The sequence below is a fragment of the Brassica napus genome, unplaced genomic scaffold (genome assembly GCF_020379485.1).
Source record: "Brassica napus cultivar Da-Ae unplaced genomic scaffold, Da-Ae ScsIHWf_1748;HRSCAF=2378, whole genome shotgun sequence".
NCBI classification, from domain to species: domain Eukaryota; kingdom Viridiplantae; phylum Streptophyta; class Magnoliopsida; order Brassicales; family Brassicaceae; genus Brassica; species Brassica napus.
The window spans coordinates 1-17947 of NW_026015167.1; the positions used below are offsets into that span (position 1 = coordinate 1).

At 44.2% G+C, this 17947-nt stretch overlaps 21 non-coding genes and 3 pseudogenes across 21 annotated transcripts; all 24 read right to left on the minus strand.

Moving 5' to 3' along the window:
• Positions 1-964: 964 nt before the first annotated feature.
• On the minus strand, positions 965-1083 carry LOC125598652. Its single transcript, XR_007332584.1, has one exon. It is a non-coding gene; the product is annotated as a 5S ribosomal RNA (ribosomal RNA).
• A 376-nt stretch (positions 1084-1459) lies between these two features.
• LOC125598642 lies at positions 1460-1578 on the minus strand. The gene has a single exon (XR_007332574.1). It is a non-coding gene; the product is annotated as a 5S ribosomal RNA (ribosomal RNA).
• Positions 1579-1958: 380 nt separating this feature from the next.
• Positions 1959-2077, minus strand: LOC125598596. Its single transcript, XR_007332532.1, has one exon. It is a non-coding gene; the product is annotated as a 5S ribosomal RNA (ribosomal RNA).
• A 376-nt stretch (positions 2078-2453) lies between these two features.
• LOC125598635 lies at positions 2454-2572 on the minus strand. The gene has a single exon (XR_007332568.1). It is a non-coding gene; the product is annotated as a 5S ribosomal RNA (ribosomal RNA).
• A 379-nt stretch (positions 2573-2951) lies between these two features.
• On the minus strand, positions 2952-3070 carry LOC125598629. Its single transcript, XR_007332562.1, has one exon. It is a non-coding gene; the product is annotated as a 5S ribosomal RNA (ribosomal RNA).
• Positions 3071-3449: 379 nt separating this feature from the next.
• Positions 3450-3562, minus strand: LOC125598604 (annotated as a pseudogene).
• A 375-nt stretch (positions 3563-3937) lies between these two features.
• On the minus strand, positions 3938-4056 carry LOC125598641. The gene has a single exon (XR_007332573.1). It is a non-coding gene; the product is annotated as a 5S ribosomal RNA (ribosomal RNA).
• Positions 4057-4436: 380 nt separating this feature from the next.
• Positions 4437-4555, minus strand: LOC125598630. Its single transcript, XR_007332563.1, has one exon. It is a non-coding gene; the product is annotated as a 5S ribosomal RNA (ribosomal RNA).
• A 378-nt stretch (positions 4556-4933) lies between these two features.
• LOC125598638 lies at positions 4934-5052 on the minus strand. The gene has a single exon (XR_007332570.1). It is a non-coding gene; the product is annotated as a 5S ribosomal RNA (ribosomal RNA).
• A 379-nt stretch (positions 5053-5431) lies between these two features.
• Positions 5432-5553, minus strand: LOC125598602 (annotated as a pseudogene).
• Positions 5554-5930: 377 nt separating this feature from the next.
• Positions 5931-6049, minus strand: LOC125598631. The gene has a single exon (XR_007332564.1). It is a non-coding gene; the product is annotated as a 5S ribosomal RNA (ribosomal RNA).
• Positions 6050-6427: 378 nt separating this feature from the next.
• Positions 6428-6546, minus strand: LOC125598597. Its single transcript, XR_007332533.1, has one exon. It is a non-coding gene; the product is annotated as a 5S ribosomal RNA (ribosomal RNA).
• A 380-nt stretch (positions 6547-6926) lies between these two features.
• Positions 6927-7045, minus strand: LOC125598623. Its single transcript, XR_007332556.1, has one exon. It is a non-coding gene; the product is annotated as a 5S ribosomal RNA (ribosomal RNA).
• Positions 7046-7426: 381 nt separating this feature from the next.
• LOC125598643 lies at positions 7427-7545 on the minus strand. The gene has a single exon (XR_007332575.1). It is a non-coding gene; the product is annotated as a 5S ribosomal RNA (ribosomal RNA).
• Positions 7546-7922: 377 nt separating this feature from the next.
• Positions 7923-8041, minus strand: LOC125598639. Its single transcript, XR_007332571.1, has one exon. It is a non-coding gene; the product is annotated as a 5S ribosomal RNA (ribosomal RNA).
• Positions 8042-8419: 378 nt separating this feature from the next.
• On the minus strand, positions 8420-8538 carry LOC125598616. Its single transcript, XR_007332549.1, has one exon. It is a non-coding gene; the product is annotated as a 5S ribosomal RNA (ribosomal RNA).
• A 380-nt stretch (positions 8539-8918) lies between these two features.
• Positions 8919-9037, minus strand: LOC125598627. Its single transcript, XR_007332560.1, has one exon. It is a non-coding gene; the product is annotated as a 5S ribosomal RNA (ribosomal RNA).
• Positions 9038-9416: 379 nt separating this feature from the next.
• On the minus strand, positions 9417-9535 carry LOC125598650. Its single transcript, XR_007332582.1, has one exon. It is a non-coding gene; the product is annotated as a 5S ribosomal RNA (ribosomal RNA).
• A 380-nt stretch (positions 9536-9915) lies between these two features.
• Positions 9916-10034, minus strand: LOC125598640. Its single transcript, XR_007332572.1, has one exon. It is a non-coding gene; the product is annotated as a 5S ribosomal RNA (ribosomal RNA).
• A 376-nt stretch (positions 10035-10410) lies between these two features.
• LOC125598617 lies at positions 10411-10529 on the minus strand. The gene has a single exon (XR_007332550.1). It is a non-coding gene; the product is annotated as a 5S ribosomal RNA (ribosomal RNA).
• A 380-nt stretch (positions 10530-10909) lies between these two features.
• Positions 10910-11028, minus strand: LOC125598628. The gene has a single exon (XR_007332561.1). It is a non-coding gene; the product is annotated as a 5S ribosomal RNA (ribosomal RNA).
• Positions 11029-11408: 380 nt separating this feature from the next.
• Positions 11409-11527, minus strand: LOC125598611. The gene has a single exon (XR_007332543.1). It is a non-coding gene; the product is annotated as a 5S ribosomal RNA (ribosomal RNA).
• A 374-nt stretch (positions 11528-11901) lies between these two features.
• Positions 11902-12020, minus strand: LOC125598634. Its single transcript, XR_007332567.1, has one exon. It is a non-coding gene; the product is annotated as a 5S ribosomal RNA (ribosomal RNA).
• Positions 12021-12401: 381 nt separating this feature from the next.
• Positions 12402-12518, minus strand: LOC125598603 (annotated as a pseudogene).
• Positions 12519-17947: the final 5429 nt, after the last annotated feature.

Genomic DNA, 17947 nt, shown 5'->3' on the forward strand with positions numbered 1-17947 from the left:
TCTCGCCCAAGCACGGCTTCCACTGCGGAGTTCTGATGGGATCCGGTGCATTAGTGCTGGTATGATCGCACCCGTCAGTACATCACTCTCGTTTCTATTATATCCTTTTCTCGCCAATCCAAGTGTAACGGGCCGTGGGGCCCCAACATGATTTTCTTGCCGTTTGTTTCGAGTGAAAAAAAACAAAAAAGGCGTCGAGGTTAATGGTGTTAAGAAAGGCATCAAAAACACCCTGAGAATCCGTGTTTTCGATCTTTTTTACTGCCTTAACTCTCCGAAGCCATTTTGAGGTCAAAACGGCTGAAATTGAGCCCGAAAGATTACGCCGTCTATTCATCGCCCTTGGGTTTCTCGGGCTTCCGAAATGGTGCTATGGGCGACGTAGTTCCTCACGGTTCAAAAGTTATGAGGTTTTCAAGTTTCGACTCGTTTTAGGATGAAAAAAAAAAAAAAAAAAAAATAAAAAAAATAAAAAGTAGTTTGCACCACGAGGACTTCCCTGGAGGTCACCAATCCTAGTACTACCCAAGCACGCTTCACTGCAGAGTTCTGGTGGAATCCGGGGCATTAGTGCTGGTATGATCGCCACCCGTCAGTACATCACTCTCGTTTCTATATATCCTTTTCGCGGCCAATCCAAGTGCAAGGCCGTGGGGCCCACATGGTTTTCTGGCCATTTTGTTTCGAGCGAAAAAGTGCGTCGAGGTTAATGGTTGTTAAGAAAGCATCAAAAACACCCTGAGAATCCGCTTTCGATCTTTTTTACGTGCCATAATTTCTGCAGCCCGTTTGAGGGTCAAAACGGCTGATTTGAACCTGAAAAATTGCGCCGTCTATTCATCGCCATCGTGGATTCTGGGGCTTTCCGAAATGGTGCTATGCGACCCGTAGTTCTCACGGTTCAAAATATGAGTTTTCAAGTTTAGACTCGTTTTAGGCTGAAAAAAAAATATAAAAATAAAAAGGAGTGCAACAGGAGGACTTCCCGGGAGGTCACCAATCCTAGTACTACTCTCGTCCAAGCACGCTTCACTGCGGAGTTCTGATGGGATCCGGTGCATTAGTGTTGGTATGATCGCACCCGTCAGTACATCACTCTCGTTTCTATATATCCTTTTCTCGGCCAATCCAAGTGCAAGGCCGTGGGGCCCACATGATTTTCTGATCGTTTCTTTTCGAGCCAAAAAGTGCGTCGAGGTTAATGGTGTTAAGAAAGCATCAAAAACACCCTGAGAGTCCGCTTTAGATCTTTTTTACGTGCCATAACTTTCTGCAGCCCGTTTGAGGGTCAAAACGGCTGAATTTGAACCTGAAAAATTGCGCCGTCTATTCATCGCCCATTGTGTTTCGGGCTTTCCGAAATGGTGCTATGGGCGACGTAGTTCCTCACGGTTCAAAAGTTATGAGGTTTTCAAGTTTAGACTTGTTTTAGGCTGAAAAAAAAATAAAAAAATAAAAAGGAGTGCAACAGGAGGACTTCCCGGGAGGTCACCAATCCTAGTACTACTCTCGCCCAAGCACGCTTCACTGCAGAGTTCTGATGGGATCCGGTGCATTAGTGCTGGTATGATCGCACCCGTCAGTACATCACTCTCGTTTCTATATATCCTTTTCTCTGCCAATCCAAGTGTAAGGCCGTGGGGCCCACATGATTTTCTTGCCGTTTTGTTTCGAGTGAAAAAGTTCGTCGAGGTTAATGGTGTTAAGAAAGCATCAAAAACACCCTGAGAATCCGTTTTCGATCTTTTTTACGTGCCTTAACTCTCCGCAGCCCTTTTGAGGGTCAAAACGGCTGAAATTGAGCCCGAAAGATTACGCCGTCTATTCATCGCTCATTGTGGTTTCTGGGGCTTTCCGAAATGGTGCTATGGGCGACGTAGTTCCTCACGGTTCAAAAGTTATGAGGTTTTCAAGTTTCGACTCGTTTTAGGATGAAAAAAATAAAAAAAAAATTAAAAGTAGTGCAACACGAGGACTTCCCTGGAGGTCACCAATCCTAGTACTACTCTCGCCCAAGCACGCTTCACTGCAGAGTTCTGGTGGAATCCGGTGCATTAGTGCTGGTATGATCGCACCCGTCAGTACATCACTCTCGTTTCTATATATCCTTTTCGCGGCCAATCCAAGTGCAAGGCCGTGGGGCCCACATGATTTTCTGGCCATTTTGTTTCGAGCGAAAAAGTGCGTCGAGGTTAATGGTTGTTAAGAAAGCATCAAAAACACCCTGAGAATCCGCTTTCGATCTTTTTTACGTGCCATAATTTCTGCAGCCCGTTTGAGGGTCAAAACGGCTGAATTTGAACCTGAAAAATTGCGCCGTCTATTCATCGCCCATCGTGGATTCTGGGGCTTTCCGAAATGGTGCTATGGGCGACGTAGTTCCTCACGGTTCAAAAGTTATGAGGTTTTCAAGTTTAGACTCGTTTTAGGCTGAAAAAAATAAAAAATAAAAAGGAGTGCAACAGGAGGACTTCCCGAGAGGTCACCAATCCTAGTACTACTCTCGCCCAAGCACGCTTCACTGCGGAGTTCTGATGGGATCCGGTGCATTAGTGCTGGTATGATCGCACCCGTCAGTACATCACTCTCGTTTCTATATATCCTTTTCTCGGCCAATCCAAGTGCAAGGCCGTGGGGCCCACATGATTTTCTGATCGTTTCTTTTCGAGCCAAAAAGTGCGTCGAGGTTAATGGTGTTAAGAAAGCATCAAAAACACCCTGAGAGTCCGCTTTCGATCTTTTTTACGTGCCATAACTTTCTGCAGCGCGTTTGAGGGTCAAAACGGCTGAATTTGAACCTGAAAAATTGCGCCGTCTATTCATCGCCCATTGTGGTTTCTGGGGCTTTCCGAAATGGTGCTATGGGCGACGTAGTTCTCACGGTTCAAAAGTTATGAGGTTTTCAAGTTTAGACTTGTTTTAGGCTGAAAAAAAAAATAAAAAAATAAAAAGGAGTGCAACAGGAGGACTTCCCGGGAGGTCACCAATCCTAGTACTACTCTCGCCCAAGCACGCTTCACTGCGGAGTTCTGATGGGATCCGGTGCATTAGTGCTGGTATGATCGCACCCGTCAGTACATCACTCTCGTTTCTATATATCCTTTTCTCTGCCAATCCAAGTGTAAGGCCGTGGGGCCCACATGATTTTCTTGCCGTTTTGTTTCGAGTGAAAAAGTGCGTCGAGGTTAATGGTGTTAAGAAAGCATCAAAAACACCCTGAGAATCCGTTTTCGATCTTTTTTACGTGCCTTAACTCTCCGCAGCCCATTTTGAGGGTCAAAACGGCTGAAATTGAGCCCGAAAGATTACGCCGTCTATTCATCGCCCATTGTGGTTTCTCGGGCTTTCCGAAATGGTGCTATGGGCGACGTAGTTCCTCACGGTTCAAAAGTTATGAGGTTTTCAAGTTTCGACTCGTTTTAGGATGAAAAAAATAAAAAAAATAAAAAGTAGTGCAACACGAGGACTTCCCTGGAGGTCACCAATCCTAGTACTACCCAAGCACGCTTCACTGCAGAGTTCTGGTGGAATCCGGTGCATTAGTGCTGGTATGATCGCACCCGTCAGTACATCACTCTCGTTTCTATATATCCTTTTCGCGGCCAATCCAAGTGCAAGGCCGTGGGGCCCACATGGTTTTCTGGCCATTTTGTTTCGAGCGAAAAAGTGCGTCGAGGTTAATGGTTGTTAAGAAAGCATCAAAAACACCCTGAGAATCCGCTTTCGATCTTTTTTACGTGCCATAATTTCTGCAGCCCGTTGGTCAAAACGGCTGAATTTGAACCTGAAAAATTGCGCCGTCTATTCATCGCCCATTGTGGTTTCTGGGGCTTTCCGAAATGGTGCTATGGGCGACGTAGTTCCTCACGGTTCAAAAGTTATGAGGTTTTCAAGTTTCGACTCGTTTTAGGATGAAAAAAAAATAAAAGAATAAAAAGTAGTGCAACACGAGGACTTCCCGGGAAGTCACCAATCCTAGTACTACTCTCGCCCAAGCACGCCTCACTGCGGAGTTCTGACGGGATCCGGTGCATTAGTGCTGGTATGATCGCACCCGTCAGTACATCACTCTCGTTTCTATATATCATTTTCTCGGCCAATCCAAGTGCAAGGCCGTGGGGCCCACATGATTTTCTGATCGTTTCCTTTCGAGCCAAAAAGTGCGTCGAGGTTAATGGTGTTAAGAAAGCATCAAAAACACCCTGAGAGTCCGCTTTCGATCTTTTTTACGTGCCATAACTTTCTGCAGCCCGTTGAGGGTCAAAACGGCTGAATTTGAGCCCGAAACAATTACACTGTCTAATCATCGCCCATCGTGGATTCTGGGGCTTTCCGAAATGGTGCTATGGGCGACGTAGTTCCTCACGGTTCAAAAGTTATGAGGTTTTCAAGTTTAGACTCGTTTTAGGCTGAAAAAAAAATAAAAAAAATAAAAAGGAGTGCAACAGGAGGACTTCCCGGGAGGTCACCAATCCTAGTACTACTCTCGCCCAAGCACGCTTCACTGCGGAGTTCTGATGGGATCCGGTGCATTAGTGCTGGTATGATCGCACCCGTCAGTACATCACTCTCGTTTCTATATATCCTTTCTCTGCCAATCCAAGTGTAAGGCCGTGGGGCCCACATGATTTTCTTGCCGTTTTGTTTCGAGTGAAAAAGTGCGTCGAGGTTAATGGTGTTAAGAAAGCATCAAAAACACCCTGAGAATCCGTTTTCGATCTTTTTTACGTGCCTTAACTCTCCGCAGCCCGTTTGAGGGTCAAAACGGCTGAATTTGAACCTGAAAAATTGCGCCGTCTATTCATCGCCCATTGTGGTTTCTGGGGCTTTCCGAAATGGTGTTATGGGCGACGTAGTTCCTCACGGTTCAAAAGTTATGAGGTTTTCAAGTTTTGACTCGTTTTAGGATGAAAAAAAAATAAAAGAATAAAAAGTAGTGCAACACGAGGACTTCCCGGGAGGTCACCAATCCTAGTACTACTCTCGCCCAAGTACGCTTCACTGCGGAGTTCTGACGGGATCCGGTGCATTAGTGCTGGTATGATCGCACCCGTCAGTACATCACTCTCGTTTCTATATATCATTTTCTTGGCCAATCCAAGTGCAAGGCCGTGGGGCCCACATGATTTTATGATCGTTTCTTTTCGAGCCAAAAAGTGCGTCGAGGTTAATGGTGTTAAGAAAGCATCAAAAACACCCTGAGAGTCCACTTTCGATCTTTTTTACGTGCCACTACTTTCTGCAGCCCGTTTGAGGGTCAAAACGGCTGAATTTGAACCCGACAAATTACGCCGTCTAGTCACCGCCAATTGTGGATTCTGGGGCTTTCCGAAATGCTGCTATGGGCGACGTAGTTCCTCACGGTTCAAAAGTTATGAGGTTTTCAAGTTTAGACTCGTTTTAGGAAGAAAACAAAGTAAAAAAATAAAAAGGAGTGCAACACGAGGACTTCCCGGGAGGGAGGTCACCATCCTAGTACTACTCTCGCCCAAGCACGCTTCACTGCGGAGTTCTGGTGGGATCTGCTGCATTAGTGCTGGTATGATCGTACCCGTCCGTACATCACTCTCGTTTCTATATATCCTTTTCGCGGCCAATCCAAGTGCAAGGCCGTGGGGCCCACATGATTTTCTGGCCGTTTTGTTTCGAGCGAAAAAGTGCGTCGAGGTTAATGGTGTTAAGAAAGCATCAAAAACATCCTGAGAATGTGCTTTCGATCTTTTTTACGTGCCATAACTTTCTGCAGCCCGTTTGAGGGTCAAAACGGCTGAATTTGAGCCCGAAAAATTACACTGTCTAATCATCACCCATCGTGGATTGTGGGGCTTTCCGAAATGGTGCTATGGGCGACGTAGTTCCTCACGGTTCAAAAGTTATGAGGTTTTCAAGTTTAGACTCGTTTTAGGCTGAAAAAAAATAAAAAATAAAAAGGAGTGCAACAGGAGGACTTCCCGGGAGGTCACCAATCCTAGTACTACTCTCGCCCAAGCACGCTTCACTGCGGAGTTCTGATGGGATCCGGTGCATTAGTGCTGGTATGATCGCACCCGTCAGTACATCACTCTCGTTTCAATTATCCTTTTCTCGGCCAATCCAAGTGTAAGGCCGTAGGGCCCACATGATTTTCTTGCCGTTTTGTTTCGAGTAAAAAAGTGCGTCGAGGTTAATGGTGTTAAGAAAGCATCAAAAACACCCTGAGAATCCGTTTTCGATCTTTTTTACGTGCCTTAACTATCCGCAGCCCTTTTAAGGGTCAAAACGGCTGAATTTGAGCCCGAAAAATTGCGCCGTCTATTCATCGCCCATTGTGGTTTCTGGGGCTTTCCGAAATGGTGCTATGGGCGACGTAGTTCCTCACGGTTCAAAAGTTATGAGGTTTTCAAGTTTCGACTCGTTTTAGGATGAAAAAAAAATAAAAAAATAAAAAGTAGTGCAACACGAGGACCTCCCTGGAGGTCACCAATCCTAGTACTACTCTCGCCCAAGCACGCTTCACTGCGGAGTTATGGTGGAATCCGGTGCATTAGTGCTGGTATGATCGCACCCGTCAGTACATCACTCTCGTTTCTATATATCCTTTTCGCGGCCAATCCAAGTGCAAGGCCGTGGGGCCCACATGATTTTCTGGCCATTTTGTTTCGAGCGAAAAAGTGCGTCGAGGTTAATGGTGTTAAGAAAGCATCAAAAACACCCTGAGAATCCGCTTTCGATCTTTTTTACGTGCCATAACTTTCTGCAGCCCGTTTGAGGGTCAAAACGGCTGAATTTGAACCCGAAAAATTGCACCGTCTATTCATCACCCAATGTGGTTTCTGGGGCTTTCCGAAATGGTGCTATGGGCGACGTAGTTCTTCACGGTTCAAAAGTTATGAGGTTTTCAAGTTTCGACACGTTTTAGGATGAAAAAAAAAATAAAAGAATATAAAGTAGTGCAACACGAGGACTTCCCGGGAGGTCACCAATCCTAGTACTACTCTCGCCCAAGCACGCTTCACTGCAGAGTTCTGATGGGATCCGGTGCATTAGTGCTGGTATGATCGCACCCGTCAGTACATCACTCTCGTTTCTATATATTCTTTTCTCTGCCAATCCAAGTGCAAGGCCGTGGGGCCCATATGATTTTCTGGCCGTTTTGTTTCGAGCCAAAAAGTGCGTCGAGGTTAATGGTGTTAAGAAAGCATCAAAAAACACCCTGAGAGTCCGTTTTCGATCTTTTTTACGTGCCATAACTTTCTGCAGCCCGTTTGAGGGTCAAAACGGCTGAATTTGAACCCGACAAATTACACCGTCTAGTCACCGCCAATTGTTGATTCTGGGGCTTTCCGAAATGGTGCTATGGGCGACGTAGTTCCTCATGGTTCAAAAGTTATGAGGTTTTCAAGTTTAGACTCGTTTTAAGAAGAAAACAAAGTAAAAAAAATAAAAAGGAGTGCAACACGAGGACTTCCCGGGAGGTCACCATTCCTAGTACTACTCTCGCCCAAGCACGCTTCACTGCGGAGTTCTGGTGGGATCTGGTGCATTAGTGCTGGTATGATCGCACCCGTCAGTACATCACTCTCGTTTCTATATATCCTTTTCTCGGCCAATCCAAGTGTAAGGCCGTGGGGCCCACATGATTTTCTTGCCGTTTTGTTTCGAGTGAAAAAGTGCGTCGAGGTTAATGGTGTTAAGAAAGCATCAAAAACACCCTGAGAATCCGCTTTGATCTTTTTACGTGCCATAACTTTCTGCAGCCCGTTTGAGGGTCAAAACGGCTGAATTTGAACCCGAAAAATTGCGCCGTCTATTCATCGCCCATTGTGGTTTCTGGGGCTTTCCGAAATGGTGCTATGGGCGACGTAGTTCGTCACGGTTCAAAAGTTATGAGGTTTTCAAGTTTCGACTCGTTTTAGGCTGAAAAAAAAATAAAAAAATAAAAAGGAGTGCAACACGAGGACCTCCCTGGAGGTCACCAATCCTAGTACTACTCTCGCCCAAGCACGCTTCACTGCGGAGTTCTGGTGGAATCCGGTGCATTAGTGCTGGTATGATCGCACCCGTCAGTACATCACTCTCGTTTCTATATATCCTTTTCGCGGCCAATCCGAGTGCAAGGCCGTGGGGCCCACATGATTTTCTGGCCATTTTGTTTCGAGCGAAAAAGTGCGTCGAGGTTAATGGTGTTAAGAAAGCATCAAAAACACCCTGAGAATCCGCTTTTGATCTTTTATACGTGCCATAACTTTCTGCAGCCCGTTTGAGGGTCAAAACGGCTGAATTTGAACCCGAAAAATTGCGCCGTCTATTCATCGCCCATTGTGGTTTCTGGGGCTTTCCGAAATGGTGCTATGGGCGACGTAGTTCTCACGGTTCAAAAGTTATGAGGTTTTCAAGTTTCGACTCGTTTTAGGATGAAAAAAAAATAAAAGAATAAAAAGTAGTGCAACACGAGGACTTCCCGGGAGGTCACCAATCCTAGTACTACTCTCGCCCAAGCACGCTTCACTGCGGAGTTCTGATGGGATCCGGTGCATTAGTGCTGGTATGATCGCACCCGTCAGTACATCACTCTCGTTTCTATATATCCTTTTCGCGGCCAATCCAAGTGCAAGGCCGTGGGGCCCACATGATTTTCTGGCCATTTTGTTTCGAGCGAAAAAGTGCGTCGAGGTTAATGGTGTTAAGAAAGCATCAAAAACACCCTGAGAATCCGCTTTCGATCTTTTTTACGTGCCATAACTTTCTGCAGCCCGTTTGAGGGTCAAAACGGCTGAATTTGAGCCCGAAAAATTACACTGTCTAATCATCGCCCATCGTGGATTCTGGGGCTTTCCGAAATGGTGCTATGGGCGACGTAGTTCCTCACGGTTCAAAAGTTATGAGGTTTTCAAGTTTAGACTCGTTTTAGGATGAAAACAAAATAAATAAAATAAAAAGTAGTGCAACACGAAGACTTCCCGGGAGGTCACCAATCCTAGTACTACTCTCGCCCAAGCACGCTTCACTGCGGAGTTCTGATGGGATCCGGTGCATTAGTGCTGGTATGATCGCACCCGTCAGTACATCACTCTCGTTTCTATATATTCTTTTCTCTGCCAATCCAAGTGCAAGGCCGTGGGGCCCATATGATTTTCTGGCCGTTTTGTTTCGAGCCAAAAAGTGCGTCGAGGTTAATGGTGTTAAGAAAGCATCAAAAACACCCTGAGAGTCCGTTTTCGATCTTTTTTACGTGCCATAACTTTCTGCAGCCCGTTTGAGGGTCAAAACGGCTGAATTTGAACCCGACAAATTACACCGTCTAGTCACCGCCAATTGTTGATTCTGGGGCTTTCCGAAATGGTGCTATGGGCGACGTAGTTCCTCATGGTTCAAAAGTTATGAGGTTTTCAAGTTTAGACTCGTTTTAAGAAGAAAACAAAGTAAAAAAATAAAAAGGAGTGCAACACGAGGACTTCCCGGGAGGTCACCATTCCTAGTACTACTCTCGCCCAAGCACGCTTCACTGCGGAGTTCTGGTGGGATCTGGTGCATTAATGCTGGTATGATCGCACCCGTCAGTACATCACTCTCGTTTCTATATATCCTTTTCTCGGCCAATCCAAGTGTAAGGCCGTAGGGCCCACATGATTTTCTTGCCGTTTTGTTTCGAGTGAAAAAGTGCGTCGAGGTTAATGGTGTTAAGAAAGCATCAAAAACACCCTGAGAATCCGCTTTTGATCTTTTATACGTGCCATAACTTTCTGCAGCCCGTTTGAGGGTCAAAACGGCTGAATTTGAACCCGAAAAATTGCGCCGTCTATTCATCGCCCATTGTGGTTTCTGGGGCTTTCCGAAATGGTGCTATGGGCGACGTAGTTCGTCACGGTTCAAAAGTTATGAGGTTTTCAAGTTTCGACTCGTTTTAGGCTGAAAAAAAAAATAAAAAAATAAAAAGGAGTGCAACACGAGGACCTCCCTGGAGGTCACCAATCCTAGTACTACTCTCGCCCAAGCACGCTTCACTGCGGAGTTCTGGTGGAATCCGGTGCATTAGTGCTGGTATGATCGCACCCGTCAGTACATCACTCTCGTTTCTATATATCCTTTTCGCGGCCAATCCGAGTGCAAGGCCGTGGGGCCCACATGATTTTCTGGCCATTTTGTTTCGAGCGAAAAAGTGCGTCGAGGTTAATGGTTAAGAAAGCATCAAAAAACACCCTGAGAATCCGCTTTTTGATCTTTTATACGTGCCCAAACTTTCGCAGCCCGTTTGAGGGTCAAAACGGCTGAATTTGAACCCGAAAAATTGCGCCGTCTATTCATCGCCCATTGTGGTTTCTGGGGCTTTCCGAAATGGTGCTATGGGCGACGTAGTTCTTCATGGTTCAAAAGTTATGAGGTTTTCAAGTTTCGACTCGTTTTAGGATGAAAAAAAAATAAAAATAAAAAGTAGTGCAACACGAGGACTTCCCGGGAGGTCACCAATCCTAGTACTACTCTCGCCCAAGCACGCTTCACTGCGGAGTTCTGATGGGATCCGGTGCATTAGTGCTGGTATGATCGCACCCGTCAGTACATCACTCTCGTTTCTATATATCCTTTTCGCGGCCAATCCAAGTGCAAGGCCGTGGGGCCCACATGATTTTCTGGCCATTTTGTTTCGAGCGAAAAAGTGCGTCGAGGTTAATGGTGTTAAGAAAGCATCAAAAACATCCTGAGAATCCGCTTTCGATCTTTTTTACGTGCCATAACTTTCTGCAGCCCGTTTGAGGGTCAAAACGGCTGAATTTGAGCCCGAAAAATTACACTGTCTAATCATCGCCCATCGTGGATTCTTGGGCTTTCCGAAATGGTGCTATGGGCGACGTAGTTCCTCACGGTTCAAAAGTTATGAGGTTTTCAAGTTTAGACTCGTTTTAGGATGAAAACAAAATAAATAAAATAAAAAGTAGTGCAACACGAAGACTTCCCGGGAGGTCACCAATCCTAGTACTACTCTCGCCCAAGCACGCTTCACTGCGGAGTTCTGATGGGATCCGGTGCATTAGTGCTGGTATGATCGCACCCGTCAGTACATCACTCTCGTTTCTATATATCCATTTCTCGGCCAATCCAAGTGCAAGGCCGTGGGGCCCACATGATTTTCTGGCCGTTTCTTTTCGAGCCATAAAGTGCGTTGAGGTTAATGGTGTTAAGAAAGCATCAAAAACACCCTGAGAATCCTCTTTCGATCTTTTTTACATGCCATAACTTTCTGCAGCCCGTTTGAGGGTCAAAACGGCTAAATTTGAACCCGAAAAATTACACCGTCTAGTCACCCCCCATTGTGGATTCTGGGGCTTTCCGAAATGGTTCTATGGGCAACGTAGTTTCTCACGGTTCAAAAGTTATGAGGTTTTCAAGTTTAAACTCGTTTTAGGAAGAAAAAAAAGTAAAAAAAATAAAAAGGAGTGCAACACGAGGACTTCCCGGGAGGTCACCAATCCTAGTACTACTCTCGCCCAAGCACGCTTCACTGCGGAGTTCTGATGGGATCCGGTGCGTTAGTGCTGGTATGATCGCACCCGTCAGTACATCACTCTCGTTTCTATATATCCTTTTCGCGGCCAATCCAAGTGCAAGGCCGTGGGGCCCACATGATTTTCTGGCCGTTTTGTTTCGAGCGAAAAAGTGCGTCGAGATTAATGGTGTTAAGAAAGAATCAAAAACATCCTGAGAATCCGCTTTCGATCTTTTTTATGTGCCATAACTTTCTGCAGCCCGTTTGAAGGTCAAAACGGCTGAATTTGAGCCCGAAAAATTACACTGTCTAATCATCGCCCATCGTGGATTCTGGGGCTTTCCGAAATGGTGCTATGGGCGACGTAGTTACTCACGGTTCAAAAGTTATGAGGTTTTCAAGTTTGACTCGTTTTAGGCTGAAAAAAATAAAAAAATAAAAGAGTGCAACAGGAGGACTTCCCGGGAGGTCACCAATCCTAGTACTACTCTCGCCCAAGCACGCTTCACTGCGGAGTTCTGATGGGATCCGGTGCATTAGTGCTGGTATGATCGCACCCGTCAGTACATCACTCTCGTTTCTATATATCCTTTTCTCGGCCAATCCAAGTGTAAGGCCGTGGGGCCCACATGATTTTCTTGCCGTTTTGCTTCGAGTGAAAAAGTGCGTCGAGGTTAATGGTGTTAAGAAAGCATCAAAAACACCCTGAGAATCCGTTTTCGATCTTTTTTACGTGCCTTAAATCTTCGCAGCCCTTTTGAGAGTCAAAACGGCTGAATTTGAGCCCGAAAAATTGCGCCGTCTATTCACCGCCCATTGTGGTTTCTGGGGCTTTCCGAAATGGTGCTATGGGCGACGTAGTTCCTCACGGTTCAAAAGTTATGAGGTTTTCAAGTTTAGACTCGTTTTAGGACTGAAAACAAAAATAAATAAAAAAAAAGTAGTGCAACACGAAGACTTCCCGGGAGGTCACCAATCCTAGTACTACTCTCGCCAAGCACGCTTCACTGCGGAGTTCTGATGGGATCGGTGCATTAGTGCTGGTATGATCGCACCCGTCAGTACATCACTCTCGTTTCTATATATCCTTTCTCGGGCCAATCCAAGTGCAAGGCCGTGGGTGTTGAAAGAAGAAGGAATGACCAGAAGAAGAAGTGGTTCATGATCCAAGTTGATATTGTAGAGGAAGTAATCTGGATATTCAAAGATGAGACTGGTTCATACAGACTTGTGAACCAAGTTATGGTTAGAGTGGAGAAGGAAGAAGCATGGCTGTGTGTGATCCATTGATCTTATAAAATAAAGAAGACAAAGAGAAGAAGAGATACTTGAAAGATTCAGGTCTGGAAAACCTTGCTACACAAGGCAGTCCGTACAGTCTTGGCTTCCAAGTTACCTAGAGTGACTGGATGTAAGGCAGGTGAGGAACTCGTACAGCTTGATCTTCTGAAGCAGATTTGAAGTTAAAATGGAGCATCAGACCGTTGGAGAGAGCTGAGACAAGTGGGAATTAAATAGAGTAAAAGTCACATGTGCATAAGAGATGAACCTGCTGTCACTTTCACCCAACCAGACTGTGCCATCTCTCTCCCCTCACTCTCTACTCCCTCTGGTCGAGATTCACCTTGGCTGTACCTTCCTGGCTTCACCAGAAAACCCACAATATTATTTGTTTAGTAAAACCCTGTTTTAGTATTTGTTTAATATGTGTGCTTGTCTATTTAAGATAATGATGTATCTGATTGTAAACTAAGGAGAGTAAAACTCTTTCTTCACATACTCTGGTTACTACACTCTCAGATTTCTCTCTTATTCTCTTGTCTCTCACGACCTCCATTACTCCCTTATACTCTAGCATACTCAGAAACTCTCCCAAACACTTTATACTCTCTTCACTCTCTCATTACTTTCAATTGCTCATCAATCACTCTCTCTGGTTTCATACTGAACCAGAAGCTTATTCTCATCATATTCCTTTTATTTCATCTCAATTCTTTCATGGTATCAGAGCCACAAGCTCTTGAGAACCTATATTGCTTCCGCAATCATCCCTGTCCAAAAATCTCTCTTTAAAAATCTGTTCAAACCTGTTTGTTACATCCTTTTATCCTCTGGTCCAAAGGTTTTCCAGGAGAGGGAAACCTCACCAGAACTCAAGATAAAGGAGTATCTCAGTCTCTGGAACTCAAGAAAGTCTTAGCTCAGTTCAGCAAGCTTCATCAAAGTCCAGTCTTTCAAATCCTGTCCCTTTCAAACCAGTAGGAACAATCCTATTATCCACTGGTCCAAAATCTTCAAGATGATGAATATTCAAGCATGGGCGAGTTCAGTGAAGCTCAAACTCCAAACTACTCTCTCTGGGTCAGAATGATGAAGAAAAACCATAGAGGCAAAGGGTGTTTGGAGCATACTTCAGATGAAGCTCCATGGAAATCTGCAAGGTCTTTGCTCATGTTAATGAGAGACAACCAGAAGCTCAGTCTCTGTCCAACAAATCCTACTTCAAGTTGGAAAGAGAAGAAAGGTCAGAAGAGTCAGCACTGCAAGGAAGGACTCACTAAGGATAGGGGTGGATATTCAATCCACATCTGAAACAAATGTACTTTCAATAAGCCCCCATGGGCTGGAGAGTCAAGAAACCAGCTCAGGTTTCTTGAGAGTAAGCGGAATTTTCTACTCTAATAAAAGCACTGTGTGTGCTGGTCGTTTGTGTTGTCTTAGGGTGTTTAGAAACTAGCTTGTTGTTCTTGTCTAGTTTCTACACATGAAAAGACTGTCCAATTGTCATTTTGTCTAAGTATTTGTCTGCCTTAGAATTTTGTTAAGAGTCTTAGTGCTATTTTTAATCTCTGTCTCTGAAAAAAAAAAAAAAAATATGCCATTATATTATTCTAATCTTGTCTAGAAAATTGTCTGGTTTATTTGCTTCAAAATTGTCAAGAAAAAGTTTAGAAATTTCTTTTAAAATGTTGTTTAGACCTGGTGTTAGGTTGTGATGTTTCTATGTTACCTGAATGGTTAGTTATGATAATTAGGATTCAGTGTGTTGCTTGAATAGTTTCAAGAAAGTTTATGTCCATTGTGTTCTTTGTTAAGGTGTTTTTGGAGATCAGACTTGGTGAGAAACATGTTCTGATCTCTTTATTGTCTTTGATACCTGTCTTAGTTGTGGTGACAGGTTATTAAATGTTATGTGATGACCTTTACACATCAAGCACAAGCTCAAAGCTCACACCCTCTTGAAGACTGCTCAAACCGACTTTCTCAAATTTACTTCAATATGGAGTCAACAAAAGCCACGGTCCTCTCAGTCATTCTCAGGGTTCCTATCTGATCCCTGGTCGTGTATGGTGAAGTCAAATCAGCAAGAAGAAACATTGAGAAGCCATTTCATCTCATGTTCTTAAAAGCACTCAAATTCAGCCATGCTTCAAGGAAAGTTCACAGGCGGATGATGTCCAATAGAACCAAGAAGACCAGGAGGACAGGAGGGGATCCAAGGGTGAGCTTTACAAACAGGGCCAACACACAAGGAAAGGAGTTGGGTAATGAATCCAAAACTCAAATCCACCAAGCTCAGATGAGTAGTGTTATATGAAGGTTCAAGGAACCAGCCCAGGTTCCTTGGCTGTAAGTTAAACTCCTAAACCTGAACAATAGCTTGTGTAATGTGTCTGGTCGTTTTTGAGTGATGGTTTAGAGTCCAATGGATCATGATAAGTTGCTAGAAGTTGCATTTTGTCTTAATCTTATCATCTGTGGTTTTTTTGTTCCTAGAAGTGTCTGCCTAGGTTGTCATGCATCCATGATATATTGATATCGATTGGGAGTCCTTTAATTGTCATGTCTGCCTTGAGATTGTTAAGTATCTAGGAGTGTTCCTAGATGTGTGGTGTATTCATGCTGTTGTTGAAATTGATTAGGTTATTAGCCTAGTCTTCTTTAGCATCTGGATTGTCTTAAAAATGCATATTGGATTGTATTAAAGAGGCATACATATTGTTCCTGGTGCATTCATATTGTTTCTAAAGCTGTCATAGGAGGTGATAAGCTGTTTGCAATCTGTTTTTTTTTTAAGCAGTTGCGACCAGTCTTCATTTTATTACATGATCTGGTCCCATGCTGATGTTACTGATCCCTATCTGAGTTGTAATGGTGTGTAGGACACATGATGTGACTATTAGACCAGAAGCAGCAACAGGAAAAGAGATATACCCATGTTGATCAGAGCCTGCACAAGATGCATATTCCTGAACATGGAGAAAAGAGACCATGTTGTTCAGAGCCTACACTTGGTGTATATTACTGACCATGGAGAGACATCTTATGAGTGGAATCAGTTGGCTTAAGCGCAGGCGTAGGAGCTGTGTGTTCCTGGTTCAAGAGACTCACAAGGAAGGCCATCACCTAAGTCATGAGGAGACTGGTGGTCCAAAGACATTGGAGCTGAAGGCAAATGGTGATCCAGTTGGCTTAAGCGCAGATGTTGGTATTGTTGTGCTCCTGGAAGATGGTGAACTGGTTGGCTTAAGCGCAGATGTGGGTATTGTTGTGCTCCCAGTTCAAAACTCATTGAAGCTCACGTTCAAGCTTGTCACTATACTCAGTCAAGCTTGAGGAGGGGAATATCAGTGAGCTACCAAAAGATCCATGAAGCTTATTATATCCAGTGTCCCATTTCCTCATAGAAGACCAGCAAGAGGTTGGCAAATTAAAAGAGGACTTAAGTGATCAGTCTGAAGAAGCTGTCACTCCTCACTGTTCTTACCAGCCAGATGCAAGGATTATTCAATCAGGGACATTCTTGGCTAAGCAATCACATGATGGTGGCAAATTATGGAGTTGCAAAGTCCCCCTACATGTTGAAACTTCAAGAGAACAATGCAAAGGCTGGTTGAGAGAAGGAATGGCGTGGAGGATTCAAGTGCTCTGCACTCCTCATCAACATTCCAGAAACTAATGCAAGGGGAGTACCTAAAAACCATCCTTATTCTTATGTGAGAATAGGTTTCCCCTTGAGAATTGATACATGCATTCTTTGTATGATTGAATCAGGTACCTATTGAGCTCATGAACAAAGGCAAGCTTTGTCTCAACCCCTAATAGAGGCAAGAAGCCAGAAGAAAGGGGGAGACAAGCTCAGGTCATAAGAAGAAGCTCAAAGGTGATTTGATGGTGAAGGAATTGGCGCCAATCAAGTTGCAAGTAGTGGATTCACTCTTGCATTACTCAGTACCAACCGTGTGATTGAGCTCACCATTCTTATAAAAGGGAAGCACCTTAAACTCATCTCAATACATTCAAGATTGTCCTTATACTTAAACTATTATGAGTTTGATGTGATGAGTGCATTTCCTTAAGAACTGATGCACTTTTGAAATGATGTATCAGGTACCAAAATAAGCTTGAGCCTCACTGAAGATGATGATGATGATCCGGTCATGTCCTAGCCTTCCTAAGGTAGCTTGAAGCCAGTTGAGAGAGAGAGAGACCCTAAACCGGCCACAAAATGATCCAGCCGGCCACTTGTGCTCAAGGATAGCAAGTTATGGTGATTCATACTTGCTATACCTATTAGGCCACGATCCAGAGCCTAAGGACTCCACCATGATGAATCTGAAGTTCCTTAGGCTCATGGCCAATCCCTAAGCTTTGTAGAAACTCCACTCTTTTTCCCTTAGCAAGTTTTGTCCCAATGGGTTTTCTTGCTAAGGTTTTTAATGAGGGAGCTTCTTCAAGGTTCCAAGCTTGTCCAAGGATCTCCTATGGTCAAGCTTGAGGGGGAGTGTTGAAATGAAGAAGGGAATGACCAGAAGAAGAAGCTGGTTCATGATCCAAGTTTGATATTGTAGAGGAAGTAATCTGGATACTTCAAAGATGAGACTGGTTCATACAGACTTGTGAACCAAGTTATGGTTAGAGTGGAGAAGGAAGAAGCATGGCTGTGTGTGATCCATTGATCTTATAAATAAAGAAGACAAAGAGAAGAAGAGATACTTGAAAAGATTCAGGTCTGAAAACCTTGCTACACAAGGCAGTCCGTACAGTCTTGGCTTCCAAGTTACCTAGAGTGACTTGGATGGTAAGGCAGGTGAGGAACTCGTACAGCTTGATCTTCTGAAGCAGATTTGAAGTTAAAATGGAGCATCAGACCGTCGGAGAGAGCTGAGACAAGTTGGAAATTAAATAGAGTAAAAGTCACATGTGTAAGAGGATGAACCTGCTGTCACTTTCACCCAACCAGACTGTGCCCATCTCTCCCCTGTCACTCTCTACTCCCTCTGGTCGAGATTCACCTTGGCTGTACCTTCCTGGCTTCACCAGAAACCCTACAATATTATTTGTTTAGTAAAACCCTGTTTAGTATTTGTTTAATATGTGTGCTTGTCTATTTAAGATAATGATGTATCTGATTGTAAACTAAGGAGAGTAAAACTCTTTCTTCACATACTCTGGTTACTACACTCTCAGATTCTCTCTCTATTC